Consider the following 16,909-nt stretch of genomic DNA (forward strand, 5'->3'; position numbering starts at 1 on the left):
TATTTTGGCAATGTCGAATTCTTTTATTTCGGTGATGGTTAGGTTAGGTTGGGTTAGGTTTGGTGAGGTTAGCATGTTTTGTGTATATTTTTGCAATGTCCAATTCTTTGATTTCGGTGATAATAAGGTAAGTTTGGGTTAGGTTTGGTGGGGTAAGAACGTTTTGTGGATATTTTGGCAATGTCGAATTCTTTGATTTCGGTGATGGTTAGGTTAGGTTGGGTTAGGTTTGGTGGGGTAAGAACGTTTTGTGGATATTTTTGCAATGTCGAATTCATTGATTTCGGTGATGGTAAGGTTAGGTTGGGTTAAGTATGGTGAGGTAAGCACGTTTTGTGGATACTTTGGCAATGTCGAATTCTTTGATTTCGGTGATGGTTAGGTTAGGTTGGGTTAGGTTTGGTGAGGTTAGCACGTTTTGTGGATATTTTGGCAATGTCGAATTCTTTGATTTCGGTGATGGTTAGGTTAGGTTGGGTTAGGTTTGGTGGGGTAAGAACGTTTTGTGGATATTTTGGCAATGTCGAATTCTTTGATTTCGGTGATGGTTAGGTTAGGTTGGGTTAGGTATGGTGAGGTAAGCACGTTTTGTGGTTATTTTGGAATGTCGAATTCTTTGATTTCGTTGATGGTTAGCTTTGGTTGGGTTAGGTTTGGTAAGGTTAGCAAGTTTTGTGTATATTTTTTCAATGACCAATTCTTTGATTTGGGTGATGGTAAGGTTAGGTTGGGTTTAGTTTGGTGGGGTAAGAACGTTTTGTGGATATTTTGGCAATGTCGAATTCTTTGATTTCGGTGATGGTTAGGTTAGGTTGGGTTAGGTTTGGTGAGGTTAGCACGTTTTGTGGATATTTTGGCAATGTCGAATTCTCTGATTTCGGTGATGGTTAGGTTAGGTTGGGTTAGGTATGGTGAGGTAAGCACGCTTTGTGGATATTTTGGCAATGTCGAATTCTTTGATTTTGGTGATGGTTAGGTTAGGTTAGGTTAGGTTTGGTGAGGTTAGCACGTTAGCATGGTCTGAAGCATTTGCTTCCACGATATTGAAAAATAAAGAAGAAGCAGAAAGAACCTGAGAACTCGAAGGAAGAGCCATAAATGGCTAAGACAAAACTGCTTTCCCGAAGCAAAACATGAAAATGTGTCCGGGGAGCAGAGGTGTCAAGGGGGTGGGGTTTAGTCGGTAAAAATCCGACACTATCCTCCAGTTCGGGCTGGAGGATGTCTTTGGAAGATTCCCCACCTCCGACGATAAAAAAAAAAAAAAAAAGGTTAGCACGTTTTGCTAAAGGCGACAAAAACAATAGCTTTCTCTATCTCTCGCATTCATTCATCGATCAAGAAGAATATGCAAGCGAACAGTCAAAAACATGACTTATCGCTACCGCCTTTAAATCATAGTTTGGAACGTAGAAATGTATAAATGTATTTTTTACGACGTACCCCTTTTCTAAATCATACAAAATCTATTAAAATGAATTTCTTGTAGTTCATTCTAGGAATACAAGAAATATAGGATGTGTATCTTTGAAAACCACATATTTGTTACGAAAATTGTAAAAATTGAGGCACTTGCATACCCCACTTCGGTGAGGGATGGTTAAAAAAACACATCTCTTGCTAGAATTTTCAGATTTTTCAATATATTTTCAATTAATAAAAAATGTGTTTCTCATATGAGATTGTTCACTTGAGTGAAAGATTCAATTTAAGAAGTACATATGTATGCTACGCCAGAAAAAAACCAGCCAATTTCAACATCTAATGATTTATTCTGAGTATTATTATTTTGGAATATTACCGATAAATTTCTTGGAAAAAAATTAAGCTTTTAACCTTGGAAATATATTTTTTAAATTTGTTTATTGATATTTTGTATACAGATGCTTTTAAAGAGCCATAGTATAGTATTATCGTCGAGCTATTGCATACCAGTAGACAGGTCGTGGGTTCAAGTCCCAGCCAAATTCGCTGCTAGGGAGATCTTGTGGTTATTAAAACACAGATTGACCATCTCCTGTTAGAATTTTTCGATTTTTCTAGCTTCCTTGTTGTGACAGATCCAACAAATCAGTATCCTCCCTGTCAGTTTTTTGCAAATTCTAAGTTATATGCTTCTCGTTGAATTTTATAAAATGCTACCTACGAAATGTATTTCTCGCAAATTAGATGTGCATAAAAATTTTGTTGATTGTCCATAGATGTCTCTAATGTATTCGATGTCATGTTATGTTTGAAAAATTGTTAGTACTTACATATGTATAGAAATATGTATCACTTTGTGGTAATTCTTGTCACGGCACATATGATTTAGGCATGTAATTTATCCTTTATTCTTTACTTTTTAATTTGTTTTCCTTATATTTATCTTTTTTATTTTTGTAAAAATCTATTATTGGATTCGGATGTTACATATATTATTTATTTACTATTTGTTTTTTTAATACATATCTATGTACATCCTGTCTGTTGATTTTTCAATTAATAAAATAAAATAAAAATAAAAATAAATGTAATAAAACAAATAAAGAAGAAGGGAAAAAATTTAAACGCAATGCGATCAGGTGTATTTTGCAATGGACTATACAAATATCTTTGTATTTTATGTACTATTGACTCAAACAGTGATATGAGCTTTATCAGAATTTCAAGTTTAAATAATTTTGTTGCAATCTACAGTTGGTTTCCTCAGTTGTAGTTTTCAGTTGCAATTTTCAATGGTGATCTTCATTTGCAATCTTTAGTTGTGATTATTAGTTACGATTTTCAGTTGTAATGTTGAGTTGATATTGTCTTTTGTCATATTTGAATATTTGTCATAGTTGAAATTTTCAGATTATCCTTCACGCGTGTTTTACAGCGAATTCTAATTACAGGTTACTTTTTCAAATATTTCAAGTATCCAACAAATAATCTAAAGACACTAAAATTTTAGAATAAAAAAAGCGCCGTGAGCAATAATATTTCTTACAATATTCTGATAAATAACAAAAAGCTTGTAAATATAGCATTAGTTCCATTTCCGTTTTTTATTACTCATTTAATTAATTAATTTAATTATAGCCAGAAGTATAGCTCAGTATGCTATTAGCGATTGAAATGTTCCGGATTACTACCCTGGTTCGATCTCGAATGAAAAGAATCATACGTTGTATGATTTTAAGCTTTTCTTCAGTCGGATATGGATATATGTACATAAGTCACGTATTTGACGATTTATTTGATTTAATTATTCAAATGGTTCCTTACTAGCATTCCTCTATTTGTCGCCACTATTTGATTGCAATATAATTTAAATATAATATAAATTTATATGCGTAAGTTTAGCCATGTGTTAATTTGGGGCAATCTGTTAGACCACTATGGTAAAATTGGTAATTGAATTATTAGTCACATTGCGATCGCCCAAAAGACAATTTTTGCCATGAAAATCACGAATACGGAATATTTGGCACTCGAGTTCTCGTTAGTATGATAGCTATCGTTACTATGATGGACTATTCGGCTGCCAGATGTTCCGTTATAGTGATTTCAGTGCGTTTTGGGCAAGAGCTTTGTGACCAATAATCACCGAACCAATAAACCTAAGGCAAATTACACTGTTCGACACGAAAAATGGTACAGAGACGTGATATGACTTTTCTTATAGATCTATGCCCAGTGAACACGAATCTAGTAATAAAAAATGTTGATTGGCTCGAGATTCGGATATATATGTGTTTTTTTTAATCGTGCGGTTTTTCTATATCTTGGTGTTGTTCCGTCAATGTCTCAAAATCTGTCAAATTCCTGTTCAAAATGAATATTGGAATCTATAGTCGGGTATTTTATCTTTCATTTGTAGTACATTTTAGCTTTCAAATCTCTCTAAATAGTCGTCCAGTTTAAATCAAAAGTCAAAAGTACATATTTTAACTTGGGATTTTTTCCACTGTTAATACTATTTTATATATAATATGTAAATACTATTACGAGCTTTAAGCTCGAAATTTTACCGATTTAATATTCAGCACACTTCCAATTAACCATTTCAAACGAAAAAAAAAATGTGGCCAGAACACTATCCCAATAAATATGTTTCAATAGAAAATACCCAATATAAAATAGTCGTCATTTGTCGAACAATGTAATCACTGAACCGTTAAAACTAAGGCAAATTACTAATTAGTGATAGTGTTTTTGTATATAATTTTACAAGAATTATAGTATTGAAAACATTTTTGCAAACTTTGAATTAAGCAAGGCGTCATAGTGCGTCATTGAGGTGGGCGAGGGTGTTATTACAATGCTAAGCCCCGTTTTGCAATAAAATTTTGCACACCGTTTCGGACGTGTCGCAACCCCCACCCCCTCCCCGCCCACTAATAATAAAGGCCTGAATTGTCCCAGGCAGCGGTCACCAACCGACGTACGGTCGTAAATTTCGCGTGCCGATGGTTGGCGACGTGCTAAACCGAGTTAGGGTTCGCACCTAGCCGACGAAATAGGTGTAAGTGACAGTTGAGCGCGTTCCGCTTTAGTTTCGGAGTTCGCATATTTCGCAAGGTTTAACTATCGCATCGTTGTGTTTATATACGTATGTTCATAGCAGTAGTTTAGACTGTGGCTTGTGTTTATGTAAATTCTTAAAGTTTTGTGTTACATAAAGGTATGCATGTATAAGGGGAGACCAACATGCGACTATATTCGGTTTTATCGCGAGTAAAGAGTGTGTCGCTTATCTTTTGTATTTTAGTGTGTATACTTTGGAGGCTCATACGAACCGAATTATATCGAATCTAATTGTGTAGAATAAATAGTGTATGATAGGGAATATCTTAAAAACATATTTACTCTATTTACATAAGATTACTGATGATGTATGTATGTACATAACTTGAAATTTTGATTGGGTTAGTAAGCTTGTACACGGAAGTTTAAAACTTTTTATCCGATTAAAAATATGATCGAAAATAGAAGTTTTGTTTAGTTAATGATTATAAAATGTATTATTTAGTATTGGGTATTGAATTCTATCAATTTTTGTGATTTGACTGTGGCCAGTTCAAAGGTTCAGCATAATAAGCGCATGCCTAGGGGCACCATGGCTAAGAGGCGCCCTCATTTTTCCTTTTTATTTTGATTATAAAATTGAAAAAAAATTGGCTTTCTTTGAACTAATAAAATATTTTATATTTAACGTAATTTTTCTACTTAAAGAATAATGACTATATAATATTATAATTTGCGAGGAACGTAGGAAGTCGACAGTCAAATATCAACGACTCTCGAATAAAACTTGTCAAACTGTCGTTGGTACAAGTGGTTACATGGAATTGTATTTGAATAAAATACTGCCGAAACATTAAATGAAATATACATATGTATATGTATATCAGGGTTGGAATGCTTCATGAAATTAAATATCTTAACCAATCAAATGGGGTAAAAGATAGTTTCTAAATTTAATTTTATCTATTTTTTAAAATATCTATGTTCCACAATTACATGTTCCTTTTTCAAAATTTATTTTATTAATATTATATATTGAATATAAAACGTGCCTATTTTGAAGAGTAAATTTTAAATAGGATTTCATGTTTTTTATTAATATAATTTTCTTCAAAATGTGCCTTTTAAAAAATTTTATGGGGGAGGGGGGAGGGGGATGAAAACCACTTTGTCTAGGGGCACCATATACCCTCGAGCCGAACCTGGTTTTGATCAATGATAAAAATACGGACCAAAAATGTCACTATAAATACAACCTTTTAACCGTACATATTAAATATTAATTATATAGAAATAATAATGTTTATATTATGTATAACTAATTAACAAAGCTTAAATTTTTCGTTTTTCTACGTATAATACGAGTTTGATTAATTAAATTAAAATGTTCATTAGTTGCAAATGAAAATAAAATCTCCTTGTCGTTTAGAATAAAAAGTTAAAATTAAATATGAATTTTCTGAGGCAAATTTAACTAATTTAGTATCCAAATTTTTAATATCAAAATTATTCTAAAGTAGATCGATATAAATCGAAAAATTTAATGATCAATGATTCAAATACGTACTTGTATGATCTGGATAAATATAATTTTTAAAGAATTTCCTTTTGCATGGAATAAATAATCAATTAATTTTCCTATTTTATAATTTAAAAACTTGTACACTGCAAATTGTATACCAATTTGCTTTATACACAGAAATTTTTAATTCTTTTACCACTTCATTATGTCGAGTGCTAATATTTACCAGTTAAACTTAAGATTTTTCAATATTAGGGCTTTTACATATGTATATGTATATTTATTTTATTTTATTTATTTTATTTTAAAAAATCAATACCACAGAGACTTGACAGGTTGCCCCAAAGCGTCAATGTGATTTTAATACAAATAATAAAAATCATAAAAATTACAAAAAAAACATCATAAAAAAAATAATAAAAATCATAAATAAAAAAAAACATAAGAAAATAATAAAAATCATAAATAAAAAAAAACATCATAAAAAAATAATAAAAATCAAGTAAAAAATATTTTCACAAAATAAAAACAAAGAAATAAGATTGTAAAATTTATATCGTGCTATTTAGGATGTGTTCCACCAACTCAACATAACTGGCATCGAATAGGTCCAAGTAATGTGCCAGTAAGTTAAGGAGTCGAACAGCTCTCGAGAGGGGGGAGTTCATATATGTAGATATTATACACAAAAAGGTGATAAAAGCGATATCAAGAAATACCGACCCATCAGTTTACTTTCAGCGGTCTGCAAGCTCTTCACGAAGGTTATTACAGAAAGGCTGAAGAATATCCTCGACGAGAACCAACCTATACAACAGGCAGGGTTTAGGGCAAATTTCAGCACAATGGACCACCTCCATGTAGTTGGCGAACTAATCGAGCGCGCCAACGAATATCAACGCCCATTGTGCCTAGGTTTCGTCGATTATAAGTCTTCGATACAGTTAGCCACAATGCAGTACTTAACGTAGTGCCGGAACCCTATGTGGGGCTGTTAGCTGCAATATATAAGAATGCCATAGCTTCGGTTAAAACTTTTTCGGGAACAGATAGATTTAGCATAGGAAAAGGAGTAGGATAATGAGATACTATCTCGCCCAAGTTATTCAATGCGGTGCTTGAGGGAGTTTTCAGGAACTTGGAATGGGACACAGCCGGAGTAAGCATCAACGGTCGCTTCTTGAGTCACCTTCGGTTCGCAGACGATATAGTTTTAATAGCTCGTGATTCAGCTGACCTATTTAACAGACTAACACAGCTGGACAGGGAAAGTAGAAAATTAGGATTAAAAATTACCGTAGATAAGACCAAACTAATGTTCAATAGTTATTGCATGCCTGATAGCATCCCATTAGATGATAAACCAGTAGAAGTAGTAAATAATTATTTATATTTAGGTCAAATAATTGACATGTCTGGTAGTAAAGATGAAGAGATAAAGAGACGTATGAAATTAGGATGGAGTGTATTTGGACGGATGAATGCTGTTTTTAAATGAAAAATGCCACTCTGCCAGAAGAAAAAGATCTTTGATCAATGTGTTTTGCCAGTGATGACGTATGGATGTGAAACTTGGACACTGAACGCCAAGATGCTAAATAAAAACCAATGCACTCAAAGAAGTATGGAACGCTGTATGCTTGGCATAACGAGGAAAGACAGAAAGCGGAACACGTGGGTGAGAAGTATGACAAGGGTAGTGGACATAGTGGATAGAGTGAAGAGATTGAAATGGCAATGGGCGGGCCACGTGGTTAGAAGATTGGACTAAAGGTGGACAAAAAAAGTGCTAGGAGGATGGACGAAAGGTGGACAAAAGAAGTGCTTGAATGGTATCCGGGGGAATGCAAAAGGGTAAAAGGAAGACCGCAAGGAAGATGGGTGAACGAAATTAGGAAAATGTGCGGTGTGAGATTTAATTTTATTTCATAGAACATAAACACTCGGCTTAACAGATCGCTCCAAAGTGACGAGTATAGTTATACAGATACAATACAATAAATATACATAAGCATTTGATACACACAATGTGAATTCATACAAACATCCTCAGTGAAACCTATGGAGAATTTTTTGCAGCTTTTAATAGTAATAATTTTACGCTGAATAACTTAAGATTATCAAGAGAGATAGGAAAGGAGATGCCAATTTTTACAGGAACCGTTTCAAAGAAAATCAAAAAAATGGCAAACTAATTGAGAAGAAACGATCGATCTGGAGTCACAAACCAAGGTCTGGCCAGCAGCGGAAGCTTAACATGCTAACTACTATATATAGATATGTATATGGATATACCAGAATCTGGCGGCCCCTCTGGTGCCTTCGCCCTCGGCGCCCCCACCCCGGCGCCCCTCGAGACTTCGCCCATGGGGACTTCGCCTCCGGGGACTTCGCCCCCCAGGCCTTCGCCCCCCGGTCTTCGTCCCCCAGGCCTTCGCCCCCGGGGCCTTCGAATCTTTTGAATCGAAAAAAAATCGAATCGGCGCCTATGAATCGAATGTGTTGTTTACGAACCAACGAACCAAGGTTACATATATGCATATATACATACATACATATATGCAAAGTCTCTTTCGAAATTATATATTACATGTATTTTAGTTTTCATATATGTACTACGTATATGTATGTGTGTAGCAGTTCCAGAATTTTTTCAATTTATTTTTCTTCTTATTTAATTTATTTTTCCGCAAGAACATACACTCATATTGAAGCATACATGAATTTTATATTAGAAAAATTTCCCTTTGGCAAAATAAAAGGTTGTCGATTGACTTGGTCCGGGTACACATGTATTCAGCGGAACGTCCGCTCTCGCGAATGTCTGCCAAAATTATTCTTCCAGTTCGAGTCCGTTATGACCGGCATGAAATGGCATACAACGAAATATGCTGATGAGACGACGAGCTTTTTTTCAGGTCCACCAGACCTACTACAGTACCTGAATAATAATGCAGCACGGTGACATTCCCCAGTGCACGTACATACCTACATATACATACATATAATACAATGTACCTATCCACAAATACGTATACGGCTCGTGTGTTTATTTCCACTTTTTGTACATTATTTTAAATACGACCGCTCCCCGCATTATACCTATGTATGTATGTTATAATATTTCCCTTTCGGCGTCGTTTTTTATTTTATTTTATGGGTTTTTATTTACGAAAATGAAAAAGAGCGAACGCATAAATCTAACCGGGTGCCTTTTGCTTGATGTTCAATGAAACGTGCCGCGTGAAATATGAGCGCGATTCGAGCTTTCGCCGCGGAAACGACTGTATTTTCACACGTGTGTTTATGAAAAAATATATATGTGTATATCTGAAAATTGAGATTATTTCCTCTTCACTTGGTGTGTTTATTGTTTTTCTGATGGCGCTCTTCTTGGCGAGGGTTCGCTCGGAATTTGGATTATTTTCAGTTTTTCCCCTTTTCGACGACTTTCCGAGCCCTCAGATTCGGGGGCACGGGATGAACAATTTCACGGTACATTATATTCGGTTAATTACTCGAAAAGACGACGGTCGGTTCCAGGTTCAAAACGAAAATTAGTTAAATGAACGGTAAACAAAAATATGTTTTTAATTTGAGAGATCGTTTGGTAAGCGCGCGGCCCGGCCCAGCTACGCCTGCGAAACGGTTCAGACGCTTTTAGCAATTCTTGATTTTTAATTAAAATTTATATAAATATTTTCAAGCAGTCATTAATAAATTGTTATTAATAGTATACTTATTTAAGAACATTGATATAAATACTGAAAAAATAATATTTACATTATAAAAAACTACAAATCGTTATTGTTTAACCCACATTGTATGTATGATGAAAACGATTTGTTTTCAAATTTTTTAAAAATTGTTTCTTCTATCAAAGTTTCCGATTATGGGTTTTATTTCCGAACTACATAAATACTTACATATAGTGCAATAAGTAATGGATATTGGAAGTACAAACATAGTCGGCTTTTGAAGTTGCAAAAATGATGATGCGTCAAAAAGGAATTTCACATTTTCAAATACCGATTGCTTACTCCACTTCCTACTACTTATAGTAATGTAATTTTAAAACGAAGCCCAGGGAGCTAAAGCTTTTATATTTTAAATAAAGATCAATGACAGATCATTTAATTACGAAAAATCTATTTATTACATAAAATATGTCATCATGTTTCTTATTTTATTAAGAAATTAGTATATTTTTTTAATGCTTTTTATTATTACGAAATTATGTTCACAATACTAGTTACTCAGTATTTGATCAGTATTAATAATAGCTACTGATCAACTGATCATTTTCTATTTTACAGTTTTAATTTAATTTTGTTTAGTAATCATAGTATTATATTATTCTAATGTTAATGTACAGAAATTAGTATAAGATATATAAAACACATGAAAAATTATGGATGCAATAATTATGCTATTTATTTATTTAAATTGGCACACATACAAAATAAAATACAAAAGAAAGCAATACAGTGAGACAAAAAAGATGTAAAAATGAAAATGTTATGCATTAAATATTTCACCTGCATTTGTATGTATGTATTTAATGGGCTAATTTTAATCTAGTATGTTAATCGGAAAATCAGAAGCATGATAAGAAAAAATAAATAAATAAACATCAACTATACTACTAAAGCAATGATTAAATCACCTTGTCGCACTACGTAAGATAACCACGAAGAAAATTAGCAAAATTGATTATCAGATTAAATAAAACATCTATAAAATCGGTACTGAAATATCAATTAGTTATTCGGGCATTATTCATGAACATAAAAAGTTGCTCATAGGCAAGTTTTTAATTAACCGTTCGATAAAAAGCACCACAGAACACATTGTTCGATGAAAAGCAACTAATCACAAAACAAATGAGCATAAAATGTGGAGATAATCCAGGAGATTAGTCGTGCAAGTTATTCGAATGCTCAAGTCGGAATCGCTCCATTAGTTGACGTGAATTTAAACCAAGTCGAAACGGCAAAAGGACTATACTGTTACGGAACCTATTGTAATTCAACGATTTAGAAGTGACATGCCAGATGCCAATCTGACCAGCCACCGGTCCAGATGAAACTGCCAGATGAGAACGGCTGTCTGTATCGTCGATCGCGAGTCTTCCTTCGAGAGTTGTTATCTGAGGCGTTTATGAGATCATCTTATCCGGTGCTCGGATCTGGTGCAAGCTTTCGTGTGGTTCGCTTCCGAAACCTGTTTCGTATCGACGCTTCTGCTTCTTCTTCGGCTCTTTTTGGTTTTATTTGAGTTGTTTTGTGTTTTTTTTTTATGTTCTTTTTAGTAAATAAGTAGGTATTCTCCGTTGTCGTCGTATTCTTTCTGGTCGAGATGCTCGAAATGCCGGCGGTGGGCGCATCACGAATTGTATTTTATATGACAGTGACATTGATGCTTAACCGTGAATGACGATTTCAGTTATATTTGATCGCCATGGTATATGTAATATGTATGTACAAGTGTGTATATAGATTTATAAATAAAAGCATCGGATTCCCGATTAAAAGTGTAACGGTTATAATTCGAGTGGTATCGCAAAAAGTTCATTCATATGTATGAGAGAAGAGCGGCAGATAAACGGGCGATTCTGAAAGCTCAATAAGTCTTTAAATATTCAATTTACAAATATTCAAACTCATTTTTTTCAAGATATAAATGTTTATTGTTCTATTGTATATCTGAAATTTTCAAGATTATCTTTATATTTTAACGAGGAAAGAGTTCTTCGACGCCCCAAAATTGGTAACGATTTTTTATGACTCAATATTCAATATTCAATATTCAATATTCAATTCTTCAATATAATTAAACTAAATTATTCAAATTAGTTGATGAGTGAAGATAATTTTTTATTAATTAAAAAAAAATTAAAAGGATCTCATTTATGTGCCACAATTGATCGGCAGATTCGCATATTTTATAAGATATAAAATTTAATACTATAATTCGTATTTAAAAGTTCGGATGAATCTTACGCAAAATTTTGATATGTATTATACTTATAATTATTCAAAATGAATAGTAATAATTTGAAACCCAAAAAAAGATACCAGTTTTAATAGATTACAGTTTTTTAGTTTGTCTGCTATGCAAATATATATTTAAAAATTCAGTATACTATCTTAATTACAGCATATACATATGTATGGATGTACGTACTGTCAAAAAACTCTTTTTCAAACTTTACATCCTTTATTTATTAATAAAATTATATTACATCTAAATATGCGATACGATTTCGCATATAAGTACATACTATATGTACATTTGTAATATTCTATATTAGTGCATATACATACATATGTAATATTATATTATAGTGCATTATAATATGTAATATTCTAATGATTAGCCTTTATATTTTAAAGTGATTAGCTGTTACATTTGAAAGTCCAATTTTCAGTTCAAAAAATATTATTTTTCTTTGGATTTATTCACAAATTCTTATTACTTATTTTAATTTGATATACATATCTAGAATATTTGAAAAGCAGAATAAACGTTTTACAAGCCACCAGCATTTTTAAATATTGTTAAACGCAAAACATTATTATATTAAATGTTTTGCGAGATATTTCTCGAAATGAAGAATAGTGTACATACTTATGCCCTTTCCAATTATAACGGCTCAAATGTAAATTATAAAAAGTACATTATAAAACAATGTATTTAGAATATTCATCAAAATCCAACGTAGACATTTTATTAAATAAAAAAGCAACGTATGCATATTTCAGGCTCTGAAGGTTCGACCAATTAACGCAACGAGTCCATTATTGTTGCGTTAGCTTTTCAATTAAAATTTTCCGCAGGCTTTTCCGGACGAACAATACTGCTTAATATACCGTTTCATAAACATTTTTTCATCATAAATTGTTGAAAAATATACATATATGTATACATACATAGATACATAGCATCAATCCGAGGCAACTTAACCGACGATCGTCAAACGTATCGCGTTACTCGCGAACGTCGGAATAATAATTATCTTCACCGGTTTTGTTTTGAAATTGAATATAAATTAGACGCCAAAAAACAAACAAATAACCGACTTAAATTACAACGTTCGATTTACGCAACGCCATTGTTTCCCAAGTCTTCCTTGGAATTCGACTCGACTACGAATTATTCAGCATGCGTTATTATTGAACGTTGGTTTGTAGAAACGGACACACTTAAAACTCCAAATGCGCACGGTTCAAGTTTTTGTGCGAATTTCTCGAAAAGTTATATTTGTCGTCTGGTTTGGCGGCGAATTTTCAGTTCGAAATCCATAATAAATCGATTTCGGATTCCGAAAGTGCAAAAAATTGCGACGACACATATCGATTTTTGCCGCGAGTCCGCTTTTCGAGATCGAGGCATAAACGGAATATTTAATATGATTTTGGAATTATTTTAAGGTGGAAGAAATCATAACTATAATATACAATACATATGATGGTCGATATGGATAGGGAGTTTTGTGTTAAATATTCAGGTTTACCGGAAACCTACGAGTATCATAAATAACGGGATCGTGTAAAAGTTTCGTAGGATTAACGGCCTTACGGGGTTGCATATATTTATTTATCGTTTATGTACAAATAAGGTCCATTCTAATTTAAAATCATACGTTGATCTGAATATTCGTGAAAAGGGTCGTATTGGTTGTGTAATAAATCAAATAAAACTATCCGGTAATGCCGACGTTTAATATTATAAATTATTATCATCGGCGATGACTGTGGTGAGGGCCAACTTTTCGTATTGAAATTATTTAGATACTTTGTACGAATGTTTATTGTTTAGAATTGTCCGAATGTTTGCTCGGATATTTGACTATATAATAATTAAAAGAATTCGGAATTATCTTATTCAATGATACGTCTTTAACCCTTCGTAAAATCTAATATAAACTTCGACAGAGCAAAAATATGCAAATTGGCGTATTTGTAGGGTTAAAAAAACACACAAACGAAAATCCTCTTCGACAACACCTGTCCCGCCTGACGACTAATTGGTCGAAGGGCACACGAAAGCGATTCCAACACTAATGTCCTTATGTAAATAAGGGCGTTTATCGCTCGATCAGTTCCGCTTCTCACGTCAACGCTCGCGCCGAGATAACGCGCGCTTTATTTATTTACGCTCGACGACATCATTGAAACGTCCCCGTTTAAATATCGCTTATACCTCGTGTGTACCGGGCCTTATATGCACCTACTGTTTATATAAATACATATACATATACATGTATATAACCCGTGTATATCTATACGATCTGTCCGCGGATCGGTCTGACCGTTAACAGTCGAACTTATGACCAGATGGGGAAGTCGGGACTTGTTGACGCCTGTTTGAGTTTAATTAATTCAATCAGTGTGAATATCTGGCTATGATTTTTTTATGGTTTATGGTAGGCTATACCCTCGGTTGTCGTTGGGATTTAATTCGGATTTTTATTGAGTTTCGTTTCCGCGCTGGGATGTTTTAATGAAGTGTATAAATTTTGGTGCTAAAATGTGATATTGGGGCACTTTTTTATTTTTAAATTATTTTAATTTGTGTATAATTTACGTTTATATATTTTTATAGCCTTATAAATCATGTTCGAGCCTTTTTATATGGATATATAAAACATACATATGTTTGTACATTAACAGCATTTAATTCAAAATTTTATTTGTATTTAGTAAGAATTTTTAGTTGAGATTTAATTTAAATTCCGGTTTCGTTCGAGAATGTTTCAGATTGCGGTTTATATTTTGAAACTATTATAAGTATCATCATCATCATCCCACTCACCATAGCCGCTAACCATCCATTCTGAATGAAGGTCTCTCCAACACGCTTCCACTCGTCTCTGTTTTGCTCTCATCCATCTCACCCTATACATTTTCCTAATTTCGTCTACCCATCTTCCCTACGGTATTCCTTTTACCCTTTAGCATTCTCTCGGGTAACATTCTAGCACTTATTTTGTTTATATTTCGTCCATTCTGCCAGTCACGTGGGCCACCCATTGCCGATTCAATCTCTTTGCATAAAAAATAAATTTAAAATACACATTGGGTAAACAAATAATACAATTTTCAAAAGCTTATCATCCTTTTTAAATACTGTATAATTTAAATAAAATTTTCACTAGTTACGCTCTTTTTTTTAATATTACGTTTTAGAAACATTATCATACCATTATGAGTTTTTCAGAATTGAAACATATTTAAATTTAATTATTATTGTTGCAATTTAGTAGTAAGCCGTTTATCGTATGACTTTTTATGTAGATAAATAATAGCCACTTTAATAATTTCATTAAGATTGAAAAAAGTCGCATAAATTGTCATAAAATAGCTTGTCTATGTATGTACATATATTAAAATACTTGAAATTACTTAAAACTATTTAAAATTTTCAAAGATCTAAAATTTTATGTTTTATAAATGTACATATATGTATATATTACCGGTCTCCGTGACGAGACAGAATGTTAAATTACAGAAAACGCAAATAACGGAAGGTAAAGATCGAAAATCGAAAGATCTTAAGTCGAAAGATCCAAAAAAAATGGTGCATGGTAAACGGTACATACTGACGTACATACTCACGTACATACTCACGTACATACTCACGTACATACTCACTAATTTGCGCGAGCAGGATACAACAGGAACAAGAGGAACAGGCTTTTCCTCCCGTATTAATGTGCGCGCGCAGAATACGGGAGGAAAAGCATGTTCCTCTTGTTCCTGTTGTATCCTGCTCGCGCAAATTAAGTGATTATTTACGTGAGTATGTACCGTTTACCAGGCACCTTTTTTTTTTTGATCTTTCGACTTAAGATCTTTCGATTTTCGATCTTTGTCTTCCGATATTTGTGTTTTCTGTAATTTAACATTTTGTCTCGTCACGTAGACCCATATATGTATTACCTGTACATACAACATATTCAGAATTGTAAATAGGTTTCTAGGTTATTTTTTATTACGCTGTATACATACATTAACATTCAAATAAGATAATATAATACTATACATTCTAACAAGAAAAATAAAATGTAAAATAGCCAATGATCACTGGATTAGTATGTAGCTATCAGAATTAACCCAAGATATATTGTGAGCATAATTTATAATAATATTGTTGAGTAGGGGTGGGTTCATGATCCAAATTAAAAGGCAAAGTCACTTTGGTCCACATGGATCCACCGATCACTCCAGAATACTTGACCTACCGTGTGTACCTTCCAATAAAGGACAAGTTGCCCAGCATAGCATCCCCGATCCGTTGGCATGTCTATTATCTAGGCACGTAGGTCTATCCACACTCACCCCGTTCTGTGAGAACTCCAGCTTATCCTTTATTCGGGCACTTACTGAGTCCCATTAGCCTGATCTGTGGTATCTATTGTTCAACCACGAATGCACTTAGACAGTGGATATTCTCTCCCATCTTCCCACGTTACAATATCAAAAATTTTCAATAAAAAAAATCAATACTTATGTTTTTACATTGTATGTATGTATATGATTTTATTTTTTCTTCCAATGTACAGCCAGTAGCATGTTTCGGTGGCTGTGCTTTTGCCTAGCACCACAAGGCGCCGGGTTCAATCCCGTGATTTGACCTCGATTGAAAAGGATTTATTCTTAGTATATTATCTGTAATGTTGCTGGTCAGACTTGGATATCTTTGATCCAAGTCAATCGTTTCCTATCAGAGTTTACCAATTTTTTCTGATTTCATTATTGAAACGGTTCCTCCATTAAATTGGTTAAAAACCATCCTACCTACTATGTTACCACTAATATAGTATGATTAATGTATAATAAAATTTATGCACAAGTTGAGTTTTTCAGTGTCTCGTAATTCAGCGACTTATGT

The sequence above is a fragment of the Arctopsyche grandis genome, chromosome 13 (assembly GCF_051622035.1).
Source record: "Arctopsyche grandis isolate Sample6627 chromosome 13, ASM5162203v2, whole genome shotgun sequence".
Classification (NCBI taxonomy): Eukaryota; Metazoa; Arthropoda; class Insecta; order Trichoptera; family Hydropsychidae; genus Arctopsyche; species Arctopsyche grandis.